Consider the following 27848-nt stretch of genomic DNA (forward strand, 5'->3'; position numbering starts at 1 on the left):
TTGGAAAAACCTATCAGTCTATGCCTTTCCCCCTCTGCCTCTTCTCTCCAAGGTCTTACTAAAGGTCAAACAGGAAAAAACAAAAATTATCCTAATTGCTCCAGACTGGCCTCGCCAACACTGGTACCCATTTCTAAGGAATATGTCTCAACTCCCTCCTTGGAACTTGCCTCAAATACCTCGTCTACTGTCTCAGCAGAGCAATCAAATACTGCACACTCAGCTCCAAACTCTGAACCTTGCAGCATGGCTGATCATGTAATTATTCAAACAACACTTCTCAGTAAATCTGTTATGGATGTCATTTTGGAAGCCAGAAGGCCTAGTACTAGAAAATCTTATGCTGATAAATGGAAAAGATTCTGTGCTTGGAACCAAGAACAAGGAACGGACACAGCAAAACCAAATATCCCTCAGATTTTACAATACTTGACTGAGATGCTTGACAAGGGCCTATCCTTCTCTTCAATAAAAATCCATGCCTCTGCCATCTTGGCTCATTACAACACAGAGCCTCCCATCTTTTCTCATCCTCTGCTAAAACAGTATCTTAGAGGGGCCAAAAATTTAAGGCCTCCCAGAAGATCACCAACTCCTGATTGGGACCTCAGTTTTGTGCTGGAAAAAGTCACCCTGCCTCCTTTTGAACCAGGCGCTACTGCGGATATAAAGTTTTTATCTTGGAAAACATCTTTCGTTTTGGCAATCACTTCAGCAAGAAGGGTTTCAGAACTACAGGCTCTCATGGCTGTGGAGCCTTTTATTACATTTTACCCAGAAAGGGTGTCCCTCAGGACCAATACTTCCTTTATGCCTAAGGTGGTATCCAGTGTGGCTCTTAACCAAACTATTCACCTGCCAACTTTTTACCCAAGATTCTGCATTTATTGAATGTACACAGACAACTAAGATTCTACTTAAACAGGACCAAATCTCTAAGAAAGTCTGAGCAACTACTGGTGGCATTTGCTTCAGGATCAAAGGGGAAGGCTATATCAAAGCAGACTATTTCTAAGTGTATAAGCCACTGCATTTGTTTCTACTACTTGCATCATGGTAAATCTGTACCCAAGGGAATCAGGTCACATTCCAACAGAGCTGCCTATACCTCAGCAGCCTTTCTCAGAGGAGTTCCAACCAAAGACATTCTAGAAGCTGCTACTTGGAGCTCTGTTCATACCTTCACAAAGCATTATCATTTGCCTCTCTTTTCTAAATCCAGGGCAGGCTTTGCCACTGCATTTCTGAAGGGCCTTATAGCCACTTCTAATGCTATTTAGTTCCATCCTCCCATCCATAGCTTTGGGGTTCTACCCAAATGTAATGACTGCAACAGTGAAACATGAAGAACATAGTACAGTGGATTTAGGCCTTGGTGCAGGGGCACGCGCCGGCCCATTTTAAAACTTTTTTTTTTCCAGAAAAAAAGAAAAATAGTCTTGTGGGTGCATCTTTTCTACACAATCCTGTGATGTCATCTTGTCAGGAAATGCGGCTAACACACAATGGAAATACAATTGGAGGTTGCAGTCAGATGATTGTTTTTGTAACGATCCTCCTCCAATTGCATTTCTGTTGTAGTTTAGGCACGTAATGTTGGTCAGCTGTGATTGTATCGCTACCGGAGAGTCTAGTTTTTAGCTAAGTACCAGGAAACAACTATCTGCTGTGCTAAGGTAATGTGTTAGTTTTTTTTTTATTTTTATTGAAGCATATGCTCAGCGCCAAAGACAATTTGTAATAAGCCCAGTGCTGTAAGAAAGTTACAAACATCGTAATTGCCGCAAGCATTTATTAGTCTCCGGTAAAAACGTTAGGTTACACACCATTGTTATGCAGATATTCGTGGGACACCTCCTCCTGAGAGCTTCACTAGTTTATGTTTCTGTTAATAAAAAAAATGCAGTTATAGCCATGTGCAGTAAAAGCAGACTGAGCTGTTAAAATAATGGGTTCTCCCGCTGTGATTCTGGGGGGGAGGGGTAGTTTCAAAGGTACATGTGTTGTGGCGTTTTAGTAATGTAAAGTCATGCATTTAATTTCATGAGCTTAGTGAAAGCAGTGTTTCAAAACGCGGCACGATTTGGCAGTTACTTGTGCATGTAAATATGCTGAGCTGGATCTAGAGAGAAAATACACCAGCTCTTTTTACAGATGATATGATCATTTAGAATTTCACACTTGCCCACACAGTTACTCTAGATGATTTTGTTGCAGTAGTGATGGACTTTCTTTGCATCTGTAAGCTGCTGTTGCGTATAGAGAGTTATAAGACCGCATGAAGTGAAACACGGTTACACAAGCATCTCAAGACTAGTTGTTAACTCTGCATGTGTAACACCTGCTATGGGTTACTGTTCTGTATGCTAATATTGAGTCCGTTAATTAAATTGTGCATTTCCCTACAAGCCATGTTTTACTGTAAACCCTTAAGTAAAGTAATGCTTAATTATCTGGTTTACTTTATTATTTTTTTTCCTGTTTGCTAGTCAGTTTAATGTATGTATAGAGGTGTGATTTTCTGTGACACTGAAATATTTTTATTTATTTTAGCTTGCCACCCAGGTTGGAAAACTACTCTCTGCACACCATACTCTTGCTCAGCCTGGAGAAGGTTAAAAAAATGGAATTTATTAATCAGCTGTTTAGTTAACAATAAAGATGCCTCAGGAAATTGCCTACTACTGTTATCCATGTATATTTGGAGTAAAATTCTGCAAGGCAGTACAGTATATGACAGATGCCTAGAAACTATAATATTTAGATAATACATGATTAGTTGAGGTGCAGATTATGACCTTGTGGCCAGGAAACTTTGTTTTGTTGATACCAATATCGAGAAAGTAAATTGTGTAATGTCAACAGTGCTGTGATTTTTTTCACCCCTCTGATAATTCCAAGCAGAATTATAACAATATGACAGGGGTCACTCACTTTTTAATGGGTCTGATCAATTGTTTCTGAGAGTGTGTGTATAGATACACACACACACATATATATATATATATATATATATATATATATATATATATATATATATATATATAGATATCTTAGTTCCCAGATTATATTTGGATGTACACTGCAGTATTTTTGGGAAGGTGATACAATGAGTTGAAAGCCTTCTGGAAGTTAAATGATGTACTGATTCGGCATTGTGTTTTGATGTGTGTAAATACAATTGTGTTTGCAGCTGATTGTTGAGTTACTGGCTATTTGGAGGTTGGGGCACATGTAATGTGAGAAAGTAATAACCCATTGCAGTGGGAGATAAAAGAATATGCATTTCAAATATATGAATTTAGTAGTTCTGTTGTGCATGTCATAATTTACTTGGCATCAGTACATGATTACACTGCATCTGGAATAATATATCCCATGAATTGTCACAGGAACTGCAAAACTAAGACCTTTCAAGTTAAAGAATAATGTTTACTGCAGTTAGTTTGGAAACACGGTGGGATTTAGAGAGTTGTGCTACAATGATACTAGACTGGCTGAATTTACAATGGAACTAATGAAGCAAATGTGCAAAATGTCTTTTACTTATAAAGCAATGGCTTTTGCAGTCATAGAATTCACTAAGTAATGCATCTGCCACAGCTTGTATTACAAGTTAATAGAGCTGATGCATAAAATGATTGGTTTGCTTAGAGCAGAATCCCTGTATAAGGAACCTGATGTACCAGGGTAATGACTGCTTTGTAATTCAATCCAGAAAATAATGTACATGTGGATGAAAACTCTGCTGTTTTATCTCTGTCATTTCATTCCTTGTGGTCAAATCTGCAGTCTGTGACATAGGTTCATAGGTAGGTAATAGGCTATCTGCCCGAGGGCATTTATAAGCCTAGCCAGAGTGTCAGCTTTCGCCGCCCCATTGATTAATTAACTGAGCCTCTGTCAAAAGGAGCCAATGAAGTGATCCCAGGGGTGTATTTTCTGTTACCCATCCACTCGTCAAGGTTTCTCTTGAAGAGTGTTAGTGAGGGGCTCTGCCTAATGTAGTTAGGAATTTTGTTCCAAAGCATGGGGAGTCTCTGTGATAGGAATCTATCCCTCTAGCACGTTCTATTTATTGTTGTGGCGAGGTTTAGCTCACTAGAGTGAGTGGCTCGCAGTGACTTGAATTTCTTTAGGTGGAGCATGTCCAGCAATTCTGAGTTGGACATGGCTTTGTAAGTCAGGCAGAGATCACCTCTGAGTAAGCGATATGCCACTGAGTACAGCCGGAGTTTTTCCAGTCGGGCTGCATAGGACATATGTTTGAGGCCAGTAATCCTCTTTGTGAGGTACTTCTGTGGTCTTTCAAGCTGTTGGAAGTGTCTTGTGAGGTACATCCCAAATGAGGCATTGTACTCTATGATGGGTCTGATGAGTGACAAGTAGAGGGGCACTATAACCTCTTTATTTCTAGATGCAAACCCTTTAGTAATTAGATGGGCTACATAGAAGGATTTCCTAACTACTTTGGCAATATGATTGTCAAAGAAGAGATTACCATCTACCTGGGTCCCCAGATCTTTTATTACCTCTTCTGTATTAAGGGGGCTGCCACCTATGTGGTAATTAATTGGTGTTTTGTTTTTCCTAAATGGGATCACTATGCATTTTTTGGCATTTAACTTGAGACCATGACTTTGATACCTGATTATAAAGCATTATGAGGGAAATCTTGGGTTGCTTTTCTAAATTTACTGTGAATGGCTTACAAGTTGTGTGACAGGCCTGCTTATCTTGAAGAACAGAAAAAGATTTCACAGCCTCATATACTGTGTAATGATAAAAATGAAAAAGTGTAAAACAAGCACCAAAGTGCTACTGTAGTAACTTTGGTAAGCATGTTTAGTGCATATGGGTTTTGTTAATCCCCTTGAAAGGGATGGATTACATACAAATTGAATATCTCTGTGGTGCTGTTGGTCCTTTTCACTTTGACTTCTCAAAGGTATGTGAAATTGTCAGTCAGTAACTCTCTTGATGAAACTGTTGAGGCTGTCTGACAACCACACTGTGGTCCTTCGGCTACTTCGAAAGTGAATATTGGGCTATAAGATGAGACTATTATCTTCACCTCCTAGTTAGTCCATCTGTGTGCCCACAAGGTTCTGTGCATGGCTCAGTCTGGCTTTCATGGTAGTGATAGCATGTACTAGCCTTGCTCACTTATCTTGTGGTAATCTCCTATTCAAAGTTTCTCAGAGGCATACCATCCAGTGCCAGTGCTTTTATGGTGGATTACACCAGAATAGCAGCACTATTTGCTTTTGAATGTTATCTTGCGTACTTTGTATTCGCTAACTAAACTTTTTTCATTAGGGGTTGCCACAGCAGATCATCTGTTTCCATTTCTTCCTGTCCTCTGCATATTGCTGTATCACACCAACCACCTGCATGTCCTCTCTCACCACATCCATAAACCTTATCTTAGGCCTTCCTCTTTTCCTCTTACCTGGCAGCTCCATCCTAGGCATCCTTCTCCTAATATACACAGCATCCCTCCTCAGCACATGTGCAAAGCAATGCAACTGTGCCTGTCTAGTTTGTTTCCAAACCATCCACAGACAAACAAGTTTGTAAAGTAATGGCAACATGGCAAAGCAGAGAACAGATAATCTGCAAAGTGTGTTGCATGCGTTCTTCAGTATAATGACAACGTGCTGTTGTGGCCATTGCCTAACTCAGTAGTACTTGACATTGTTTTATTATGTACATTAGATACAGAAGCAGTTAGTTCTTGTATTGACATGAGCTGCAGTATATCAGGAAAAAGTGCTGCCATGTCTTCAGGAGCAAAGCAAAAACTAAATCAAGAGTCTCTCTTCAAATTTTTCAGAAAGGCCGTAAAACACAGGGAAGGTTCAGTCTCTGAGGGTAAGTCTTTGTGGGTGAGAGCAGTGCCAAAGTATAGGATAATGTCCTATTCTCTGGATGATTATATTAGAGGTCTTTCCACACTTGATGGCAGAGCTTCTTAAGATAATCTTTTCATAACCACCAAACCTAGTGTCCCACTTTCAACCAGCAGTCAACTAACCTGACTGTGCCCCCCCCCCCCCAACCTTTGCAAATTCCTGGATCCGCCACTGTACACTTACCATAAATGTAGATGTTAGAGTGTATTCACTGTTGCAGTCCAGGTTACCCACCCGCCATCCCCCTTTTCTATAACTTCTCTTTCCTTCACTATACTCTAAAGCCTTTCGGGTGTATTTACTTTTAGATGAAGGGAAAGTTTATGTTGCTAAAAGTGCATTTTCATATATTGCTGTTTATTTATATATATATATATATTTTTTTTTTTTTTTGCTCCCCATTTGGGGGGCACCTGACATCTGGGGCAAGAAAAACTGAATAAAATGGCGTCGGCTGCATGTTTTATACCCCTGATGACCTAATGTCATGGAAGAGGAGACAGCAACCAACGCAGAACCCAAGACTTTGGAATTCAGGCCGACTGAGGGCAACCTGCCAGCAGATTACCCAAATGTAATGACTGCAATGGTGAATACACTCGAACATCTACATTTATGGTAAGTGTACACAACTGTACTTTCTTTCCCCGGCCCCGGCTCCCCCAGGTAAAAGAAAAAAATAAAGACAACGTCAATGCTTCTAGTTAGCTGTGTGTGTGTGTGTGTGTGTGTGTGTGTGTGTGTGTGTGTGTGTGTGTGTGTGTGTGTGTGTAGTTAACTATATTATACTTTTGCGATAGGAAGGTGACTGTTCTTATAAAAAGGCCTCCACATTTTCTTTGTCATCCTGAAAGTCCATGCTTTGCATAACCACATCAGAGCAGCACTCCTTTTCATGGATTACTACACCGAAAAAATACAAAATCACCCAGACAATTGGTCATCACCCTTTCATTATTTATCTGGCCTATTACATGTGAGGAAACTAGTATAAATGTTAGATGTGCTGAAACAAATCTGTGAAAGCAGAAAAGACAAGTATATTGATTAGTTTTATAAACTCTGAAAGCATAATATAAAAAATATAGAAATATTCATACTTAAAACTAAAAAAAAAATTATCCAGAAGTTCAGCAATTTATCTTCTGCTACATACTCCCTGCTCACTACATGACTATGAGCAGTTCTCATAAGCCAAGTGTGCTGCTTAACAGCAAATGAGCAAGTATATGTTATATAGCTGATGAACAGGGAAAACATACATCTGTAACATCTCAGCCTACTCAGGATTTAAAATTTTTGTTCTTGATTCATGACCATCTGTGTAATTTATTATCTAAATCATGTTTTGTTTGTTAACCTGGTTTGTTGTTGTGCCACTGAGTAACTTTTAAGTTCACTGAATGGGAAAAAAAGTTACTAAGTATGCATTATGTTCTCTAAGCCAATAACTTTTCTTTACGTATGATAAGTGTGGTAATGTAAAAGTATGTGCTACCTCAGAAATAAAGACTGTTCAAAGAAATGTACACCTTATGTCATCCAGAAATGTAAGCATCTGACTCATAGTTGTCATCGATTAAGTGATACTATTTTTATAAGCGATGTTAGGAACGGAAATAAGAGTTTACAGAATGAAATCATTTAACAAGCGAGAAATGCACGCTAGCTTGCTGCTGAAATTGCTTTAGATGAGTCACCACAAACAGCTGCGAAAATGGTCACAAATGAAGTCCTAGAATTAGGAAGGTTAATGAACTGGCTAGAGCTGTTGAAATCAGCAAGTCAGACAGCTAATACTTATGTGCTCAGACTATGATAGGGTTGGCTTAGTAGTTGAAAGTCTTTCTGGTAGCTGTGCTACAATGCAGGTGGTTGATGAAAGTTCAGTGGTATGCATGTTTTTTTTAATATGGTGACACATGAGTTTCCTACCATTTCCTTTGATTATGTCCAAGTCCTCATGCACTTGAAGTATCAGTCATGCTTTAGTCTTTCCTGTTGGTTATGTGGCCTTCTCCACAGCTTTATTACCTGTCATTGTTATGTATTTGTTATCTCTTCTGTAGGTCTATGTTTTTCAGAGTTCAGCAACCTGGCATCTTTGCTTCATCTGTCAGCCTTACCTTCCCATCACCTTTACTAACAATGGTTTCCACTTTTATGTTAGGTTTTACAATAGATGCTTCTAGATCATCAGTGCTAGTTTATCCTGCACAACATTTACCTCTCCACCCACCACACACATGCATGTGTATGCACTACTGTCACTGACCACACCACAACCACCAAACACCAAAGCCGCCTTCTTTTTTTTTTTTTTTTTTAACAGCACCCATCCAAATAGATGGGTTTTTCACTTGAGGGCATCCAGGATGTGTGGCTTCTTTGGGAAACTCATCCTTAGACTGCCTTACATCGTTTATCCTGCCTGTGAGGTGGAGGAAGCTGACATATAAATGTTTAGTACAGGAACTGCTATCTCCACTTACTTTCAGCATTTCCAGCTCATTTGCCAGACTGTTCTCAGCTGGTCACCACTGTGTGTGTGTGTGTGTGTGTGTGTGTGTGTGTGTGTTACCACTGTGTGTGTGTGTGCGTGTGTGTGTGTGTGTGTGTGTGCGTGCGTGTGTGTGTGTGTGCGTGTGTGTGCGTGTGTGTGTGCGCGTGTGTGTGTGTGTGTGTGTGTGTGTGTGTGTGTGTGTGTGTGTTTTACCACTGTGTGTGTGTCTGTTACCACTGTGTGTGTGTGTGTGTGTGTGTGTGTGTGTGTGTGTGTGTGTGTGTGTGTGTGTGTGTGTGTGTGTGTGTGCGTGTGAAGATATTAACAAGTCAAGCCTTGCATTCACATGGTAATTATTTATTAGACCTCACAGTCTATTTATTCGTTTAACAACACATGGAGCAGTAGCAGCAACTGTTTAAATATTTAGATGACAGTGAGCGTGAGCCCCTCAGCCTAGTGATTCAGGGAATCATAGATCATTCTGTGCATTTCCGAACTGCACAGACATTTCCTTATCATTTACTCAGTGCTGGTGTGGTGCATACCAGGACAGAAATGATCAGTACATTATTTTATTTGAGTACCACAGGTTGTTTATAAGGTATTAAGCTTTTGGCTTTTTGCTATGGGTCCATTTGGAAGAGCAGTATTTAAAAAGTGTCACTGGCTGTTTCTGTGCTGTTGTTTGGTCCCCCATTATTTGTGGCTTTGTCCAGATTTCTTGCTCAAAGAGATTTAGAGGTATGGCCATAATATCTGCAGTCATATAACTAAATAATTAATTCTATGGAGCTATATCTGAGCATTCTGATAATTTTAATTTCAGTTTACCCATTAGTGACTTTTGATGCAATGCATAATTGTTTATGTATCTTGCATATCTGTTGAAGCAGTAAATGTTATTTTTATAAAATAAAATTGTATTTAAGTTTTGCACAAGTTCAAATATTAATATAAATAAAACACCATTGCTTATTTTGTGTTTCATGATAATATCTTGCCTGTTCTTCAGTTTCCACTGGAGTAAGTGTGGTTACATAATTATGCACGCAAATTTTATGTTAGTCAGTGTACAGATTTTTGGCCAGTTGTACCTATTTTTCATGGGCCTTTGTCTAGGTATTTTGTGATTCCAGGTTGAGAGGTATGAGTGGGAGAACATTTTTAGAAAGGGGAAGGAGCAAATTACATAGAAATAAATAGAAATTGTGGGAATGATACATGCATAATAATGTTCAGGAGGAGGAGGTTTAAGGGAATGTAGGAATTAAACAATTTTTTTGTAATGTTGGACTGATGATAGTGGCAAAGAAAATGTGTGATTGTATTTAAATGAAAAAAAATGTTAATATAGTTTATTTTCTTTTCTATTAATGAATGTTTACTATATCTTAAGTGGTAATTTAATAGAAGTGTTTAAAAATGCTGGTTGCCCAGTCTGAAGGGAGACTAAGAGCTCAGTTTGGTGACCTGGCAAGACCTGCAGGAGGGCTAATACATCTTCTCAGCAAGGAGGCAAGTGGCCCCATGCAGCTAGCAGTATGCTCCATGGACAGGAGACTTAGTGTGTATTGTAGCACAGAGAGAGAGAAAGAGTGATCAATATAGCGATATGAATACATGATTTCATTCAAAATGTCTTGAACAGAAAGATCACTGGTGCGCTAATAGCTAGTCCCTCTTCATTTACTGTACAGTCAGTCAACATATTTAAAAAATAAATAAATAAATATTTTTTTTTTCAGAGGAGCAAAGCCCCCTGCAACCCATACACTGGGACTGCACCACCCTCACCCCCTACTACTTCTATAAACCAACTCTGAGATCGCACAACAGAAGGGAAAAGGGAAAAGTCTCTGATCCTCACTGTCTGACAGTCTAGTGCCAGCACCAGCATAGTCTGTCTTTGATGAAGTGTGAATTAGCCAAACAATCAGGTGAGTCACTATTTACACTTTGACATAATGTTTCAGTAGCTAAAATACATCCAAACACATGCACATAGGCATTTATCCAAAGACAATTGGAGTGGTGCAAATGAACTACTGTGGCAGGGCTAGCCAACCGGCAGTGTACACCTTGGCTCAAGATGATTGTCACTGCAGAAGTGACACCTCTACCCCATATGCAAAATGGAAAAAGGGGTTGAGGATGGATGTCTGGAGATATATATATATATATATATATATATATATATATATATATATATATATATATATATATATATATATATATACATACATACATATATATACATATACATATATATATATATATATATATATATATATATATATATATATACATAAACTGTATTAATTTACACACACAGACACACACACGCACATGCTGCACACATACACATACTGTACACACACATACTCAAAGACAAATTCCTTTAAGCCAGAGACTCAATTGTGTTGTAGCCTGTGTGCCCAGCTGCTCACAGTCGAACTCGAATGTAAGTTCAGACAAGCAGCTGGTGCAGATTCCATTTGCATGCAGATCCATACAAAATATACATATCCATTATAGGCTGTTAGGTTACATCTGAAAATAGGTACTCAAAGAATCTGATAACGTGACTGCAACACACACACACACACACGCATATATATATATATATATATATATATATATATATATATATATATATATAGATAGATAGATATAGATATACAGACATAGATATACATATAAATATAGATATTAACTGCATTCAAATCACTTTCCAGTAGTATATGTTGTGAGATGTTTTCTTCAGAAAACCTTATCCATTGAAACCACATGTATGAGGTCTCATAATACATACATATCTGTCAGGATCTCCTCCTTCTAATGTAGCAATTTAAAACAGATGTCAACTTTATAAGGAAAGCTCTCTAACTTTTTTCACATTTTACTTTCAGTTCAGTTTTATCCTACTGCCTCATAACCTCAAGATGGTGCTGTTTCTTTGGTTCTTTCTTTCTTTCTTCCTTCCTCAGCACTTTTCTTCCTTCTCCGGTTGCTATATATGCAACTTTGGGAACCATCCTTCTGCTCGAAAACCTCCGCGACTGAATCTTGCTACACCTCAGGGTGATTCAGACAGCCACTCCCCCACCACCACAATTTTAACACCTGGGCATCCCCTGATGAAGTTCCTAACTTTGTACATGCACTATAATCACCTTTTTGTGCATGATAAAATAAAATGATCCCTTGTCTTGGGCACTGTCATGAAAATATGCTGTATTATGTTTTTGTAATTTTTTAACTTGTGTTTAAATCTCTTATATTACAGATGATAAAACAACAATCACTTGAAATATCCAGCTCTTTGGTACCAAATATGCTGATGATTTTTACATTCATTTTTTTCTACAATCATTAGAAAGGTTTACAGTCCCCCTGACTGTGTTTTTGAATATGTACGGTGAATCCAAAGATATTGATCAACAACCACTATTTCTAAATGCAAATATTTTAGATATGTGTTACCAATGACTAGCAAAAAAGACACACACAAGATTTTATTCACTACATAATGCCACAGGTATAAGACAACCATCAGACCACAGCTCCCTTTTCCATTAAACAAGTAAAGCTAAAATGCAGTTCAGCTTGTCAAATAAATAAACTAAAGATAGGAAATGTCAGGTGTGTTTTGTTCTGAGAAAACCAGACATTTAAACATATTTTCATCAAATCACACAGTGACATAGGTAGTAAATTAATAATGCATTTAACATGTCCATTGTACAGTCTGCAAATGCCCAAACAGAAATACCATTTTCACAATAACAAATAAATATACTGAGCCTTTCATAAAATTATTGCGCACAAGCTGTTACAAAAAGCTATACGATACCAAAGACTTTTTCAAAATAGTCATCGAAGCCTAAGGAAGCAGATACACATGCACAAGCATATCATCTACTCTATGCCCATCTTCAGACCAAGAGAGAGTGATTTGGTACTTACCTAGCTGGTGCAATCTCTTCAGCTGACATAAAGGAAGTACTGAATGCAAAAAAAAAGTGCTCCAAGACAATTTAATGCATGTTATGACACATAAAAGAATGTGGAGCAATTTAGTGTGATGAGCATTTTCAGCAGTAAACTGTATGGTCAGCTACATGAAAAACAAAATGCTTTGCAATGAACATGTCATATGAACAATGGAGATGGCTTGAATAGCAAATTAGATGGAAATTAGGTAATAAGCTATCTTGCTATTATTATGAAGAAGCAGTAAGTTTTTGCTCAGCAATATTTCATCTCTGTATGTATCACTGCAACATTTTTGTTTATAAACCAAAGAAAACATCTGTTTTCCTAGTAGAAGTTTTAAAACAAATCAAGTCAGATCAGAGGATTGTAGTTTTCAGACTACAATCTATCTATCTATCTATCTATCTATCTATCTATCTATCTATCTATCTATCTATCTATCAGATAAACAAAAAGCCAACAGCAACCAAAGAACGCTGAGATATCAAATGCAATGTAGTATACCAAGAAACCAAAGTGACCACCACAGCTGATACCATATAATTTATTAAAAGGATAAGTGCTTTCGTACAATCGGTGCTTCATCAGATCCATACATAAAGAAGTTAAAGCAATACCTTTGTATAGATACTTACATCATAAAAGAAATATGAATCAACCAATAAAAACATAAATAAAATACAGTTCAACCAATAAGAATAATTGTGTCAATGATGCAACATCCTCCTCTTTAGGGCTGGTTTTAAAGGCATACAGCCATTTAAACCTGGTGTTTTATCTGCCTGCATAGTGGCAATCCAGTTCATTTCAGCCACTTCTGTTCTATTTAGCATATCACCTCCCCTTGTATCACTTGAAATAACCTGCATTACTGAAAATGTAAAGAATTATTACTGTTATTAACCACGTGTTTAGCTAAGGCATTTAGTATGTTTCCTTTTCTAATATCACACATATGTTGTAAAACTTGCTCTTTCAGCATCCTGTTAGTTTTACCAATATAGAACACTTTAAAAGTAACTTGCATCATTGAGACAGTTATTCTTACTGGTTGAACTGCATTTTATTTATGTTTTTATTGGTTGATTCATATTTCTTTTATGATGTAAGTGTCTATATAAAAGTATTGTTTTAACTTCTTTATGTATGAAGCTGATGAATCACTGATTGCGCAAAAGTGCTTATCCTTTTAATACATTATATGTGGTGGTTGTTTTGGTTTGTTGGTATACTATCTTTCTATCTATATTCCCCCCATCTCTCTCTCTCTCTCTCTCTCTCTCTCTCTCTAGAGAGAGAGAGAGAGAGAGAGTGTGATATATATAGATATTCCTCTAGATTCTGTATGCCTTGCACGGTGTGCAGGATTAGTGCAGGAGCTCTAGCAGGCATTACGTCTGCTGTGCGACCCAGGAACAGCCTGCACGAGCGCTCCTGCGCTAGTCCTACACGGGCTAAGACCCTGTATGCAAATCACCCCATTTGCAGGAGAAATCCATGCAAATGAGGTGAATCTGCTTTCCAGGAAACTTGCAACCGGCCATGCAGAACTAGTGCAATCTGCAGAAATATACTCGATTAGTAACCGAGCACATTTCTGCAAAATCCAAAACAGAGCTGTGACAGCTCCAAATAAAAGCTGCATATCACTCAGGAAGCATGCCAATGGCCAAGTATAAGGCCATCGGCATTGCAAACAGCTTAAAAAATAAAAAAATCAACTTTTATTTTTTTTAGCCAATCTCGGCTGTTTAAGAGTAGGGCAGCGGCGTGCAAATGGGATTGGGGGGATATAATAAAATAAACCTAAAATAAGCATTCTAACTAAAATCACTATTCTGCCATGTAAGTCAATGACAGGCAGAAGACAATATGGCCAGTGAGTCATGGTTGCTAAGGGGGGAGGCTCAGTGTGAGACATGTAACTATGCATTAGCAGGCAATCCTATGCAAATGAGGGTAATGATAGTGAATCCCAGTTTTCCCCAGCATGCTAGTCAGGTCCCAACAGTGTAAGAGTAGGAATAGCTTGGTGGAAGCCTAGGAGTTAGTTGACATCATGGGTGTGTGTGTCAGGCATACTGTAAGTGGATTGGAGCCCTGTGGCTCGGGTTTGTTCCAAGCTTAGCAAAGATAAGTAAGGAGGGGTGTCTGAGGCTGCCTAGCTCTGTTTTACATTGCCTAAGTGGGTGTGCATGCCGCGCACTGGGTTTTAAAGGGAAAAAAAAGAAAACTGGAAATAGCAGCTCTGTGCACATTTGAGCACTCTGTTTGTGCGGTGCACCCCTAGGCTTAAACAGAAAGGTAATGGGAAGGGAAAACAGCAGTAGGAAGGTAATCTAGAAGAACTAGCACAGCTGGTAGGTGAAATGTATCACAATCAGCTAATTACACAGGCAGCAGACCAGCCCAGCCCACAACACTACTATAAACCATGCAAACACCTTTCCATCTGGTTTTGCCCATACTCTACACTACCGGTGTATACCAGCGGGGAACTTTTAACAAGCAAAACAACAAAATGATAGGGGCTTCAATAGCTATCATACAACAACTTGTGGAAGAAGCTGAGGGTGGTGAGGATGTGAATGCTGTCGACTAACCCACAGTGAGGAGACAGAGGAGAGTGTAAAGACCCAGGGTAACCTACCAGGAGCTACATGAGCTGGAGATAGTGGAGTGCTATAGGGTGGACAGGGACGTCCTACAGCAAATAGATGAGCTGTGCCGGCCATGCCTCACACACAGATCTAACAGAGGGGAACACATATCAGTGGATACCAAGGTAGGTGTAGGCCTAACAATAATAGTTACAGGTACCTTCCAAAGGCCAACTGCGGATATGATGGGGATCACACAGGCATCAGCATCCAGGGTACTACACCAGTTCCTGGATGCCATGTCAGCATATGCCGGTGAGCACGTATATTTCCCCAACACCCATGAGGGGTGGGCCAGCAATATGCAACTGTTCCACCAAACAGCAGAATACCCTGAGGTAGTGGGTGCTATAGACTGCATGCACATATGCATCAAAGCACCACCTGGTGAGCAGAGTAGGGTCTACATCAACCGCAAGGGCTTCCCCTTCATCAACTGCCAGGTTGTGTGTGATGCCCAGGGCATAATAATGAATGTGTGTGCTGGCTGCCATGGAAGCTATCATGATTCTCACATCTAGCATCTAATGCAGCTGTACCACAGATGTGCCAATGGGGACATCCCTCATGGTCACCTAGTGGGGGATGCTGGATACACACTGGAGCCATGGCTGATGACACCCATCAGAAATGCACACACACCCGAACAAGAACTCCATAATGAGGCACACGCACAGACCAGAATCATAATAGAGCATGTGTTTGGGATGCTCAAGTCACGGTTCCGGTGCCTGGGCACATCCAGTGGAGTCTTGCAGTACTCACCAGCTACATGTACCCAAATTGCCATTGTATGTGCCATGTTACGCAATATGATCCTGCAGAAACAGCTGCAGCAGGAACAGCATGGGGCAGGCCCACCCAGCCCCCCACCAAAGCCAAGGCCTGCACAGACACAGAGTGACTCAGAAGAGGAACAACCTGAGCCTGCCCCAGTAGGCAGAAGGAGGCATGCCCAGTATGCTCTGGCCTTGGCAAAGAGGTAACGCATAGCACATACACTGACACAGGAGGGACCCGGGGAATAACACCTCACTCTGACTCTCATATACAGTAAAAGGAATGCCAAACATGACACTGCCTGTGCTAAACCATGTATAGGGAGTGTACTATGTGCATCCAACACAGGCAGCCCTGCAGCACCATCGTCAATACTGGAATACCCACAAGGTAAGTCAATCAGCCACCAATTGTCATATGGAGTAGAATGTGTTGTTACCTGTATCTATGGCATGGATGTGAGCATGCAAAGGGATTGGGTGGTTGAATGGTATGCCAACAGATAGTAGACATCCATAGTGGCACCATGACATCTGTAACAAATACTGGAGTCAACATCGTAGCCAGTACTACACAGGGTGACAAAACCCACTGCAGAAAATGTGCTGGGCCACATGTGTGTCCATATGACTCACACATGCCAGTCAAGGAGGTTCACATACCAAATAACAGTCTCATCCAGCAGGATAGGTGTAGACAAACACAAACAGAGGCTGTGCTACAGCCTCTGAATGATGCCTATGGGTAACCCCCCCCCCCAGGCCTACACAGACAGACTACAGCAGGTCAGGCAGTGGGATGTTAGTTCAGAAGGGTAGGAAGTCTGACACTAATATGTAGGTCAACCAAAGCTAAAACCTGAAGTACACTGATATGCCTCTAGTCAGCATGATAGGTTAGAATAAAGAATAAAATGGAGTACCTGGCATACTAGTACAGTCATAGCAAACATGTACAAGGACCAGGTGTTCCCCCATCTTATGTAGACATGTATAAACAGTCAGGTGTGCCCCTCAAGTCATGTGTAGAAATGTAGAAACAGTCAGGTGCCCCCCCCCCAATCCTATGTAGAAATGTAGTAACAGTCAGGTGTGCCCCCCAATCCTGTGTGGAAATGTAGAAGCAGTCAGGTGTGTGTCCCCTAAATCATATGTAGAAATGTGGGTACCTGCCAAATCTTTGAACGCTCAAAATTTGGAACGTTACATGGTCGAGACCAAACGTTCTAAATTTTGAGTGCTCAAAGATAGACTTTCAACGGTACCATATGGTCCAGATAGGGAAAATTTCCATTTTCTGTACTGAAGTGCAGTCTCGGAGTTGGTATATTTAAGTAGGGAGGTGTGGGGGGTGCAGGGGGGCTTGCCCCCCCCCTGCCTACACTATTAAAGTGTTTTTTTCTGTTTTCTTTTTTTGTTTTTATGTTCAAACATTCAAATGTCGAACATTTGGTCTCGACCATGTAATGTTCAACATTTTGGATGTTTGAACATTTAACATAGACCCAGAAATGTAGTAACAGTCAGGTGTGCCCCCCCATCCTGCGTAGTAATGTAGTAACAGTCAGGTGTGCTCCCCCAATCCTGTGTAGAAATGTAGAAACAGTCAGGTGTGCCCCCTCCCCCAATCCAGCATAGAAATGTAGTAACAGTCAGGTGTGCCCCCTAATCCTGTGTAGAAATGTAGTAACAGTCAGGTGTGCCCCCCAATCCTGTGTAGAAATGTAGAAACAGTCAGGTGTCCCCTCCCAATCCTGTGTAAAAATGTAGTAACAGTCAAGTGTGCCCCCCCCAATCCTGTGTAGAAATGTAGAAACAGTCAGGTGTGTCCCCCCACAATCCTATGTATAAAGGTTGTAACAGTCAGGTGTCCCCCAGTCCTTTGTAGACATGTAGAAACAGTCAGGTGTCCCCCTTCCCCAAACCAGTGTAGAAATGTTGTAACAGTCAAGTGTGCCCCCCTCCCACAATCCTGTGTAGGAATGTAGAAACAGCCAGGTGTGCTCCCCACGTAGAAATGTAGTAACAGTCTGGTGTGCCCCCCCAAACCTATCTAAAAATGTAGTAATGGTCTAGGGTGCCCCCATCCAATCCGATGTACACACGTAACAGTCAGCTGTGCCCCCCTACAACCCTATGTAGAAATGTAGTAACATGTATGTGTAGGTATAATACCAGTGGAGCACAGAGGTAGCCAAGGTAGCAGGATAGGTTGTAGTATCTGCGCAATATGCAGGTATGTGTGTGTTAGGGTGGTGTGTGTTTCATGTTTTGTGAGAGTGGTCATTACATATGCATGTTTAGGTAAGACCTGGTGGCCATTGCCCACTACTGATGATGACAGGGACAAGTCCTCACAACAGCAGTGCCAAACACAATACCCACCAGTATAAAACAAGCAAACACTAAGCTATCGTAAATGTATGGTGGTAATATGTCTCACCATCTGAAAGACTGACATGGCATGGCTGTTGGGCTATATATACAAGCAGTACACAGGGGAAAGTACCCCACACATACAGTATATATTGTGTCACTGTGAAATGGACACATCCTTAGAATAGTACATACAGGTATGCATCACATTATCTGGTCCTGTAGTAGGAGATACCGGTGTTGTCTGCCCAAACACTCGCAGATCACAAAGGAGGTAGGAGTGATGTACTGGGAACCAGCTGATGTACCTGCACATGCAAGCATAACTGGAATGCCCAATGCATATCTGTGTGTCAGATGCAAGTAGTGTCCATAGCACACATGCACCCAGCTCACGCAAACACCACCCACAGGTACCTCTCTGGTTGTACCCCTGCTGTGGGGAATGGGTGCAATATGACCCCACCTGTATATGGCAATAGTGATAGAATGCAGCATGCAGTGCAGGTGTCCCATGCAGGTGCATCGCTAGCTGTAGGTAGCACCCTGCCAGCATCCACACCAGCAAATCAAGACTGACAGAAGGTATTGGCATGAACACCTAGCACACCTACCCTGTCATCCCAGGGGAATATACTGTATGGCAGGCTGAGACTGTAGGACTGACAGAATGCAACGGCCTGCCACATCTGGCCTGCATCAACACCTAATGGCGCACAGGCCTCTGCCAAGGGCCTGTGTCTCACATAAACCACCAATTCATGTTATGTCATGGAAACTCAAATAGCAACACAACACACTCCACATAAGCCACATGCAAGGTGATGTGGATAAACTACAGTAACATGTACACCATATCCCACTGCATGAACTGTGGACCAACACCAACACACATCTGTGATGGGGTGATAAGCATAGGGAAAGTATCAGAGAATGTATGCATAATGTAAGGAAGAGGATAGAATAACAGAGGGGGGGTGGGAGAGTGGGCAGCATGGAATGCACAAGGTCTGACACAAAGCGGTGTGCACACACTATCCCTGGCTGTAAACACATAAATGGGTGGTTACATACCTGCCCTTACACCACAATAGGGGTAATGTCCTGACTCATGGCCCGTGCCTCTGGGTAACCTGAGGGAATATGTACAGCTGTGAGTTATTGCCATAGCAATATAAGGCCATACTGACATGTTGACGGATGTACAAGTATGGGATCCTCTGTCAGGACTGTACCAAGATGCTGAACCGGATATACAGAACCAGCTGCAAATGTCTGCAGCACCCCCACCAAGATGGCATAACCTACCATGAATATGTAGGCGTCTGCCCACAATACCGCACACAGCTGCAGTCACCCTTGTCCCTCAAGACATCACTGTGAGCAAGAATGTCCACCTGACAGTATATGAGGACAGAAAACATCACAGTGTATAACAGTACATGTCTGAATATCTCTGCTAACAGCAGTACCATGTAGCTGAAGCAGCACAGACACAATCACCTACAGTACACACTATCCCCTGCACACTTTGTCCTCATATTGCCAAATGATCGACGGATACCCTGCAGAAAAAGTTTGCTACCTGTAGGAGTACTACACAAAGGTCTGCACTGGTGTACAAACTACCTGGAATCAATCCACACAGGCAATACAGAAGGCCATACTGGGCATGCTCACACACTTAGAGAAATGAAGGCAATGTCAGACAATATCATACTGAAAGGTCATACTGGGCATGCTCACACACTTAAACAAATAAAGCCCATGTCTGCAAACAACAGTGGACCAGACATATCTGGCAGTTGCAGATGTTAGAGCAGACACTCCTCAGTATGCACCATTCATGCTTTGCACATAGAGTGGATAGGAATACAGACATACATCCAAGGACAACACACTCTAATAAGCCAAAAGTAGACATACATAGATGTGTGGAAAAGAGTGACTGTGACAAAGAGCCATCCATTATGAGACCTATCCCACCCAGCACACAGCCAAATGGCTACAACCACATGAGGTTCAGATGTCACTCACTGTATATACTAGCCATTGGTATCTGTCAGCATTACAGACTATGTGGTGCAAGTGCTAGCTGTGCAACATGACTGTAGAGGGAAGTAGTCATTTCACAGCTGTATGCACGTTCCTGTGGAATATAACCCTGTGTGTACCTGCATGTGGTGTGTCAATCTCTAGATGAATGGGTTATGGCCCATGCACACACACACTGCCCTCCCCATAGCCCTACTATGACAAGCCTGCTGAGGTCATCCACTTTGAAATACATCTTTGGGAAAGTTGCAGCCCAGTAATCTCCGTGGCACATCCTGTAACTGCGTAATGTTGTAGTGTGATAAACTAGTTAGGTAGGAGTTCTAATTTCAGGCATGGCAACTGTGTGTGTGTGTGTGTGTGTGTGTGTGTGTGTGTGTGTGTGTGTGTGTGTGTGTGTGTGTATGCGTGTGTGTGTGCGCGCGCGTGTGTGTGTCTGTGTGCAGAACAATGCTTTTTAGGCTATTCACACTCCCTACAATTCAAAATGGCTACTTTGGCAAGGCTGCTGATGTCATCCACCTTGGAATACACCTTTGGGAAAGGTGTAGCCCAGTAATCTCCATGGCATGTCCTATAACTGTGAACTGCTGTAGTGTGACAAACTAGTTAGGTAGGAGCTCTAATCCCAGACATGGCAACTGTGTGTGTGTGTTTGTCTCTGTGTAGAGAGCAATGCTTTTTAGGCTAGTCACACTACCTACAATTCAAATCCCCTACTTTAGCAAGGCTGCTGATGGCATCCACCTTGAAATACACCTTTGAGAAAGGTGTAGCCCAGTAGTCTCCATGATGCATCCTATAACTGCAAACTGCTGTAGTGTGATAAACTAGTTAGGTAGGAGTTCTAATCCCAGACATGGCAACTGTGTGTGTGTGTGTGTGTGTGTGTGTGTGTGTGTGTGTGTGTGTGTGTGTGTGTGTGTGTGTGTGTGTGTGTGTGTGTGTGTGTCTGTCTGTGTAGAGAGAAATGCTTTTTAGGCTACTCACACTCAGTACACCTCAAATGCCCTACTTTGGCAATCTTGCTGATGTAATTCCCTGTGAAATACACCTTTGGGGAAGGGGCACTCCAGCAATCTCCATGGTGTGTCCAAAAACAGCATGATGCTGTAGTGTGATATAGAACTCTGGTAGGGGTTCTATTCCCACACATGGCAGTTGTGGATGTTTTGTGTGTGTCTATGTCTGTGTAGGGAGCAATGCATTTTAGGCTACTCACACTCAGTACAACTCAAATGCCCTACTTTGGCAATCCTGCTGATGTCATTCACTGTGAAATACACCTTTGGGGAAGATGCACTCCAGCAATTCCCATGGTGCATCCTATAACAGCATCATGCTGTAGTGTGATATAGAACTCTGGAGGGGTTCTATTCCCACACAAAGCAGTTGTGGATGTTATGTGTGTGTTTCTATGTCTGTGTAGGCAGCGATGCATTTTAGGCTACTCACACTCAGTAAAATTCAAATGCCCTACTTTGGAAATCCTGCTGATGTCATTCACTGTGAAATACACCTTTGGGGAAGAAGTACTCCAGTAATCTCCATGGCACATCCTATAACTGCGTACTGCTGTAGTATAATATACAAGTTTGGTAGGAGTTCTAATCCCAGACATGACAATTTTGTGTGTGTGTGTGTGTGTGTGTGTGTGTGTGTGTGTGTGTGTGTGTGTGTGTGTGTGATTCGTATCTGTGGAGGTGTTTGTGAGTGTGCAACACCTGGACTCAATGTGGAGTGAGTTTTGTAAGCGTCTTATATGGTGGCCCTAGTATATATCACAATGTCCACCATACAGGGATAACAGATGTGAAATAACCAAGAGGCTGGGGTGCAGATTCATACCCCTACATGTGACATCAATGCCAACTAAACTACGGTAGCAACCCTTGTATTACCCAGGGAACACTCTCAACCCATGTCTCATACACACACACACTTGCCTAGGCAACACCCGCTATGTTGGTAGTACTCTGCATATTGCCCACTGATAGTAACCATGGTGTGATTGGCTACAAAGGGCATGGCACCCTCTCCATCAGTAAAATAGGCACATACATGTTGACAGTGCACCACCCCCCTGTTCCCCAGGACACCTGTAACACCTGTGGTGTCAGCAAACGTGACCCACAAAGGGCATACCATGCCTGAAATACAAGCCCTGTATGGACAGATGCCAGTGACAACAGGGAATACCAGTATCATGCTATCATTGTAGGTGCAGGGTCAACTTACTGTCCATTAACAGTTCCCACCACATGATGCCAGGACTGGCACATCTGATAACAATCTGTGTACACAACATGGGCCAGATACCTCAGGTACAGTTTCACATTTCACTGTACATGCATGTGGGAGGTGTGCACATCCCAGACACCATACATATCATGGGCTAAGGAACACATACATGGCAAGCAATGCACAGCACTGGCCACACACAACAGTCACCCAGGTGACTGGATGGTGAATACAATACCTAACTGTGTGGGCAAATCCTAACACTACACCCCTAAGCCACAATGCAGACTATTGTCTTGTGGCCTGATGCCAAGGTATACCCATCACCTAGCCTTGTATAGCCATCTGGCACCATCAACCACTACACACCCGTGAAGCAATGCACCCATGCATATTAGTACTGGTACCCATGTCTGTGTGTGTGTTGTATGATGCGTGTGACCACATTCACACTCACTAAAACCCCCATTGGCATACTGAAGCATGCTGTCTGATGTCAGACACCTCCACATACCCTCTGTCCATATAACCTCCGTATGACCCCTGTGGTGCATGTGATACCTGCACGGTACTGTGTTGTGGCAATCGCACTAGTGATGAGTTATATTCCTGGCCCTGCCAAGCATTTCAATGTGTGTGCATCCCTATGAGAGTGAGGCTCTGTTGATGCTGACACCTGTTCATGCAGACAGGCACGTGTACTACACCTACTGTGTAGCTACCATATTCCTGTTGCAGATGTCACTCACCATCACATATATGTTCTGAGGGCTCCTCAACATGTAACCTATGTGGCGCATCCAATAACTGCATGGACATCTGATAGTCCTACATAGACATCAGGGGTTTGTTACCCTGTACTGGTAGGTGTGTAACACAAACATGCTTAGGTTTTACTTTCCCACCCCTCCCTGATATTTCTTTGCCTCTGTCTGCCTCTCTCACTTCCTCTCTGTTGGATGTGGAGACTTACATCTGCTTTGCTTAGGCAGCAGCATGTGTATTTTAAGTGATGTTCATTATCAGCTGATGGCCTCTGCATGAATTGTAGCCCTCCTCTAGCTGATTGCATGTGAATCAGCTGTGGTAACATTCCCATAGCCAATTGCATGGAAACACACTCCAATATCTGGGAACATCTTATTGATGTTGGGCCTTTTATTCACTGTGAGCAGGAACCCGATCTGATGTTTGGCAAACAGCATATCAGATGGATTGGGGATTTACCTCTAACAACATACACTGTGGAAACAGGCCAACACACAGGAGGGAGATGTGCCTGACCTGACTACAGACTGTAAGTGCTGCTATACTACATTTGGAGTAATGTTGGTTTAACAAGGAGTGTGTGGATATGGCTATCTGACATGTTTTAATACCTGACATGTCAGTGTTATGTTTATGAGGGAAACCCCATCTGAGGGTCATCTGCAGACTGGGCAGTGTGTGGTGCCTTTTGTTTCATGTGTTACCCACAGAGCACCTCTCTGTGAACTGCAGAAGGTAGTGTGAGGATTGCAGTCTGTAGATGGTTATAGCCGTGAGTGTTACTGACTTCATATCCCTCATAGGACATATGTTGCAACAAACCCTGTTACAACAGTAAATGTATGAGGTTATCACAGCAACATGTCAATATTGGCCCTGTGTATGTGCCTCCAGCCACAACCCTGTCAAACTTTGTACATATGTCATGCAGTAAGGGGTGCATATGTGCTGCACATCGTAATTAGTGACATCATATCTGATAACAAGCCAGTGAAATATCAGACTGCTACACATGTTATCTGTAGTAGGGGTTATATTTGCTTACATAACCTGGACATTGTGTGGTTGTGTGTACAGTACTGAGGTCTGTGTATTTATGATAATTGTCGACAGCGTGTGTATTGTTAATATGTACCTTGGCCTGTGTACAGACTGTGGTGGATGTCATTGTTCTTGGTCCTGTTCTATCTGATGTTACATGCTACTCCACGGTATGTTACCCTATCGGCTTACATGTTTGTAGGGCCATACATGCACATGTTCCATACCACAGACAGGCATCAGACCACACTGTCTAGTGGCGCAATATATGTAAGGTTAGTGTGTGAGTGGCACATATGAGGTTGGTGTTGAACAGATAGTCCATATACTGTAATATTATGCTGGCTTACCATATGTAGCTGTGGCTGTGTTCACATTGGTTGTGGTTAAGCACTGTCACACAGGTGTATGTAACCCTGTGCTTGGCATGCCTGTAGAACCTGCTATATATGCAGGTACATGTGCACTCCCCCCACAGGAAACATAGGCCAGTGTTGAGCCAGTCTGCCTGTACCCTGCACAGTGCTTTGTTACATGCCTAGCAGCTTAGTGTACTTACCCAGTGAGATGTAATGTCCAGATACTTGCCAGATGAACTGCTGCCAGGCCACCATAACAGTCATGTATGTCAGACAGAGGAGTGGGATGCTGTAGAGATGTATGTCAATATCTAGTGGGTAGTATGTGGCCATGGCACCTCTGTACCAGCGGTTATGTGGCAGGACAGACAGGGGTGTGTTAATGCATAACCTATGGGGGCAAATGTATACCAGTAGTTATATGTTATACCCATCTACATGGCTGTTAACATCCACATTGTCTAACTGTATGCAGCTTGCTGTGTAGTACTTCCAATTACCACTGTCATGGCAGCCACCTACTATGCATCCCTACATCATGTGGGCATGGTCCCTTTACCTTTCCTGTGTGATGGACATCCTTTCTGTGTATGTGTATCAGTGTTACAGACAGCAGGTAGCAATACTTCTTACAGGAGAACCTGTACACTCAGGCCAGCTACATATTTGTAGGAGGTTCTAGAACTACAGATTGTGATTAGAGTTGTGTTATGCTTTGTATAGTACTGGTGTTGCAGGGTTTGTGTGTACATACTAGTTTACCTTGGAATGCAGTCTGTCTGCATAGCTCTCAACTGCGGGCCTATCCTCTTGATGGCCAGAGGTGTGCCTATCATGTTTTGTCTGTCTACCACACAGGTCCTGTGTGAGATACTTCACTGGCAGTGTCTGTGTTGAGTGCAATCAGTACATGGCTACATCCATTTATGTTTCTAACCTCATATCCCGGACTAAGTGTATGTTGCAGACTATCCTGTTACACCAGTGACTTCCTTAGTGTATGACAACAGTTTTCCACATATGGGCCTGTGTTCCAGCCTCTGTCCTCCACCTACATACCAAGCTTTGCACATATGACATACTGTCAGGGGTTGTTCTGCAGTGGGCTGTGAGTATATCATGCTGCCATACCTGCCATCAGTGCACTGCTGTTGTATCCCCCACACATACGGTGCGGCTGGGGCCATATATGTGTGGGCATCACCTACACAATACATGTGTGCCCTTATGCACTCCAGAGGCCAGTGTATGTAACAGTGGTATATGGCCCTATATTATTGAGTCTAGGGGGGATGCACCATAAATAACCTAGGCTGTTACAACATGTCGGGGTATCAGAGGTGACCTGCCTTAAGGTATCTGGATGTACATTACCATACAATTTACCTATATTTAAATTATATACATAAATTGGGTTAATGCAGGCCTACTGCCTCCTGCTATACAGAATGTTCTGTCTGTCAGTGTGCTTGTGATGGTGTCAGTTATGCCTTGTTATGTAACAGTTACATCCCATTGTGTCAGTTGAGGTCTTTACCACCTAGTGATTGTGTGCAGAGTGTAGATAGGGCTGCTACACTATGCACCTGCATTACTTACTGTTGATTGTTTGGTATCATGTGGCCCAGTCTGTCTTTACTCTTGTACTATTTGAAGGGCTCAGCCTGGACAGCAACATTTGTAAACCTTTCCAGACTATTGTATTAGTATAACTGTTTCACAGTTGCATTACTCTGTTTATATGAATTCAGTGTCTGAACAACTATATGCCATGGCATATACAACTGTAATAGTACACAAATAAAGGTTTTCCATTTATGCAAACCTGTGTGTGGTGTTATATCCTATGACCTCTCTGTGGGTATATGTTGCAGGCAACGATTGTCATTCGTATGGGTGGCTCATACAGTGTCCAGTTGTTAAGGTGTTACCTGTAGGCACAGTGGCTGTTCCATATTGTGTGCACCTTCTACATATGTATCTTAGTATACATATCTCTACGTGTGTATGTGTAGTCACACACACACATATATATATATATATATATATATATATATATATATATATATATATATATATATATATATCTGTATCAGCATATATGTGCCTGTGTACTGTACTGCATGATATGTTACCGATACCAGCCTGACATCATACAGGTGGGATGGAGTACTGTTAACATCTTGTGCCCATGTCATGTCAGGTGCTGGTTATGGGATCTGCAGCACTTGGTAGTGTATTACAGGGCAGACGTGTTTGGCTGTGTGGGGGGTATACCTATTTGTACAAGACGTATATTGTTTGGGGCCTCTCAACCCCTTTAATGGTGCTTGTGGACATATATGTGTTTGTTATTTTGCCATTGTCCGTATATACCTATAGATATATATATATATATATATATATATATATATATATATATATATATATATATATGTATATATATATATCTGCTTACATAAATATAATTATGTCCGTACTATATATATATATATATATATATATATATATATATATATATATATATATATATATCTGCTTACATATATATAACTTGCTGTATATATTTCTACATATAGATGTAGACATATATATATATATATATATATATATCTATTGATGAAGGCATTTGCATGCATATATGTTTATATATATATATATATATATATATATATATATATATATATATATATATATACATATATAGATATGTTGTATCTGTTTAGATATTAATATATTTACACACACACACATGTTGGAATACATTCTCTGTACTGTTGAATGACTGGGCTGGATGATATGTTTGTGAATACATCAAGGTTATGTATATCTGATATGGCTTAGTGGTAAATCACTTTGTCTATGGTATGCAGGGTCCTGGGTTCAAGACTTGTAAAGGTTGTTTCTTTTGATTCTGGGCAGAACAAGAGCTTTGGATACAGAGTGATTAAGGTACTTCTGAGCAGTTGTAAGTGGGTCTGTGTGGGTTTGCACGGAGGTAAGCACTGCTAACTTCTGGTTACAGTTTCTTATTCTCAGTTAGCTTCTAAATTGCTTAACCAGTGTAGGCATTGCTTACCTCTGTGCAAATAGGCTTAAACCTGCTTACTGCTGCTTAAAAGGGCTTACTCCCACTTAACCCCACACTAATT

Source organism: Protopterus annectens, chromosome 3.part1 (genome assembly GCF_019279795.1).
Source record: "Protopterus annectens isolate FY-2018-M chromosome 3.part1, PAN1.0, whole genome shotgun sequence".
In the NCBI taxonomy this organism is placed as follows: Eukaryota; Metazoa; Chordata; order Ceratodontiformes; family Protopteridae; genus Protopterus; species Protopterus annectens.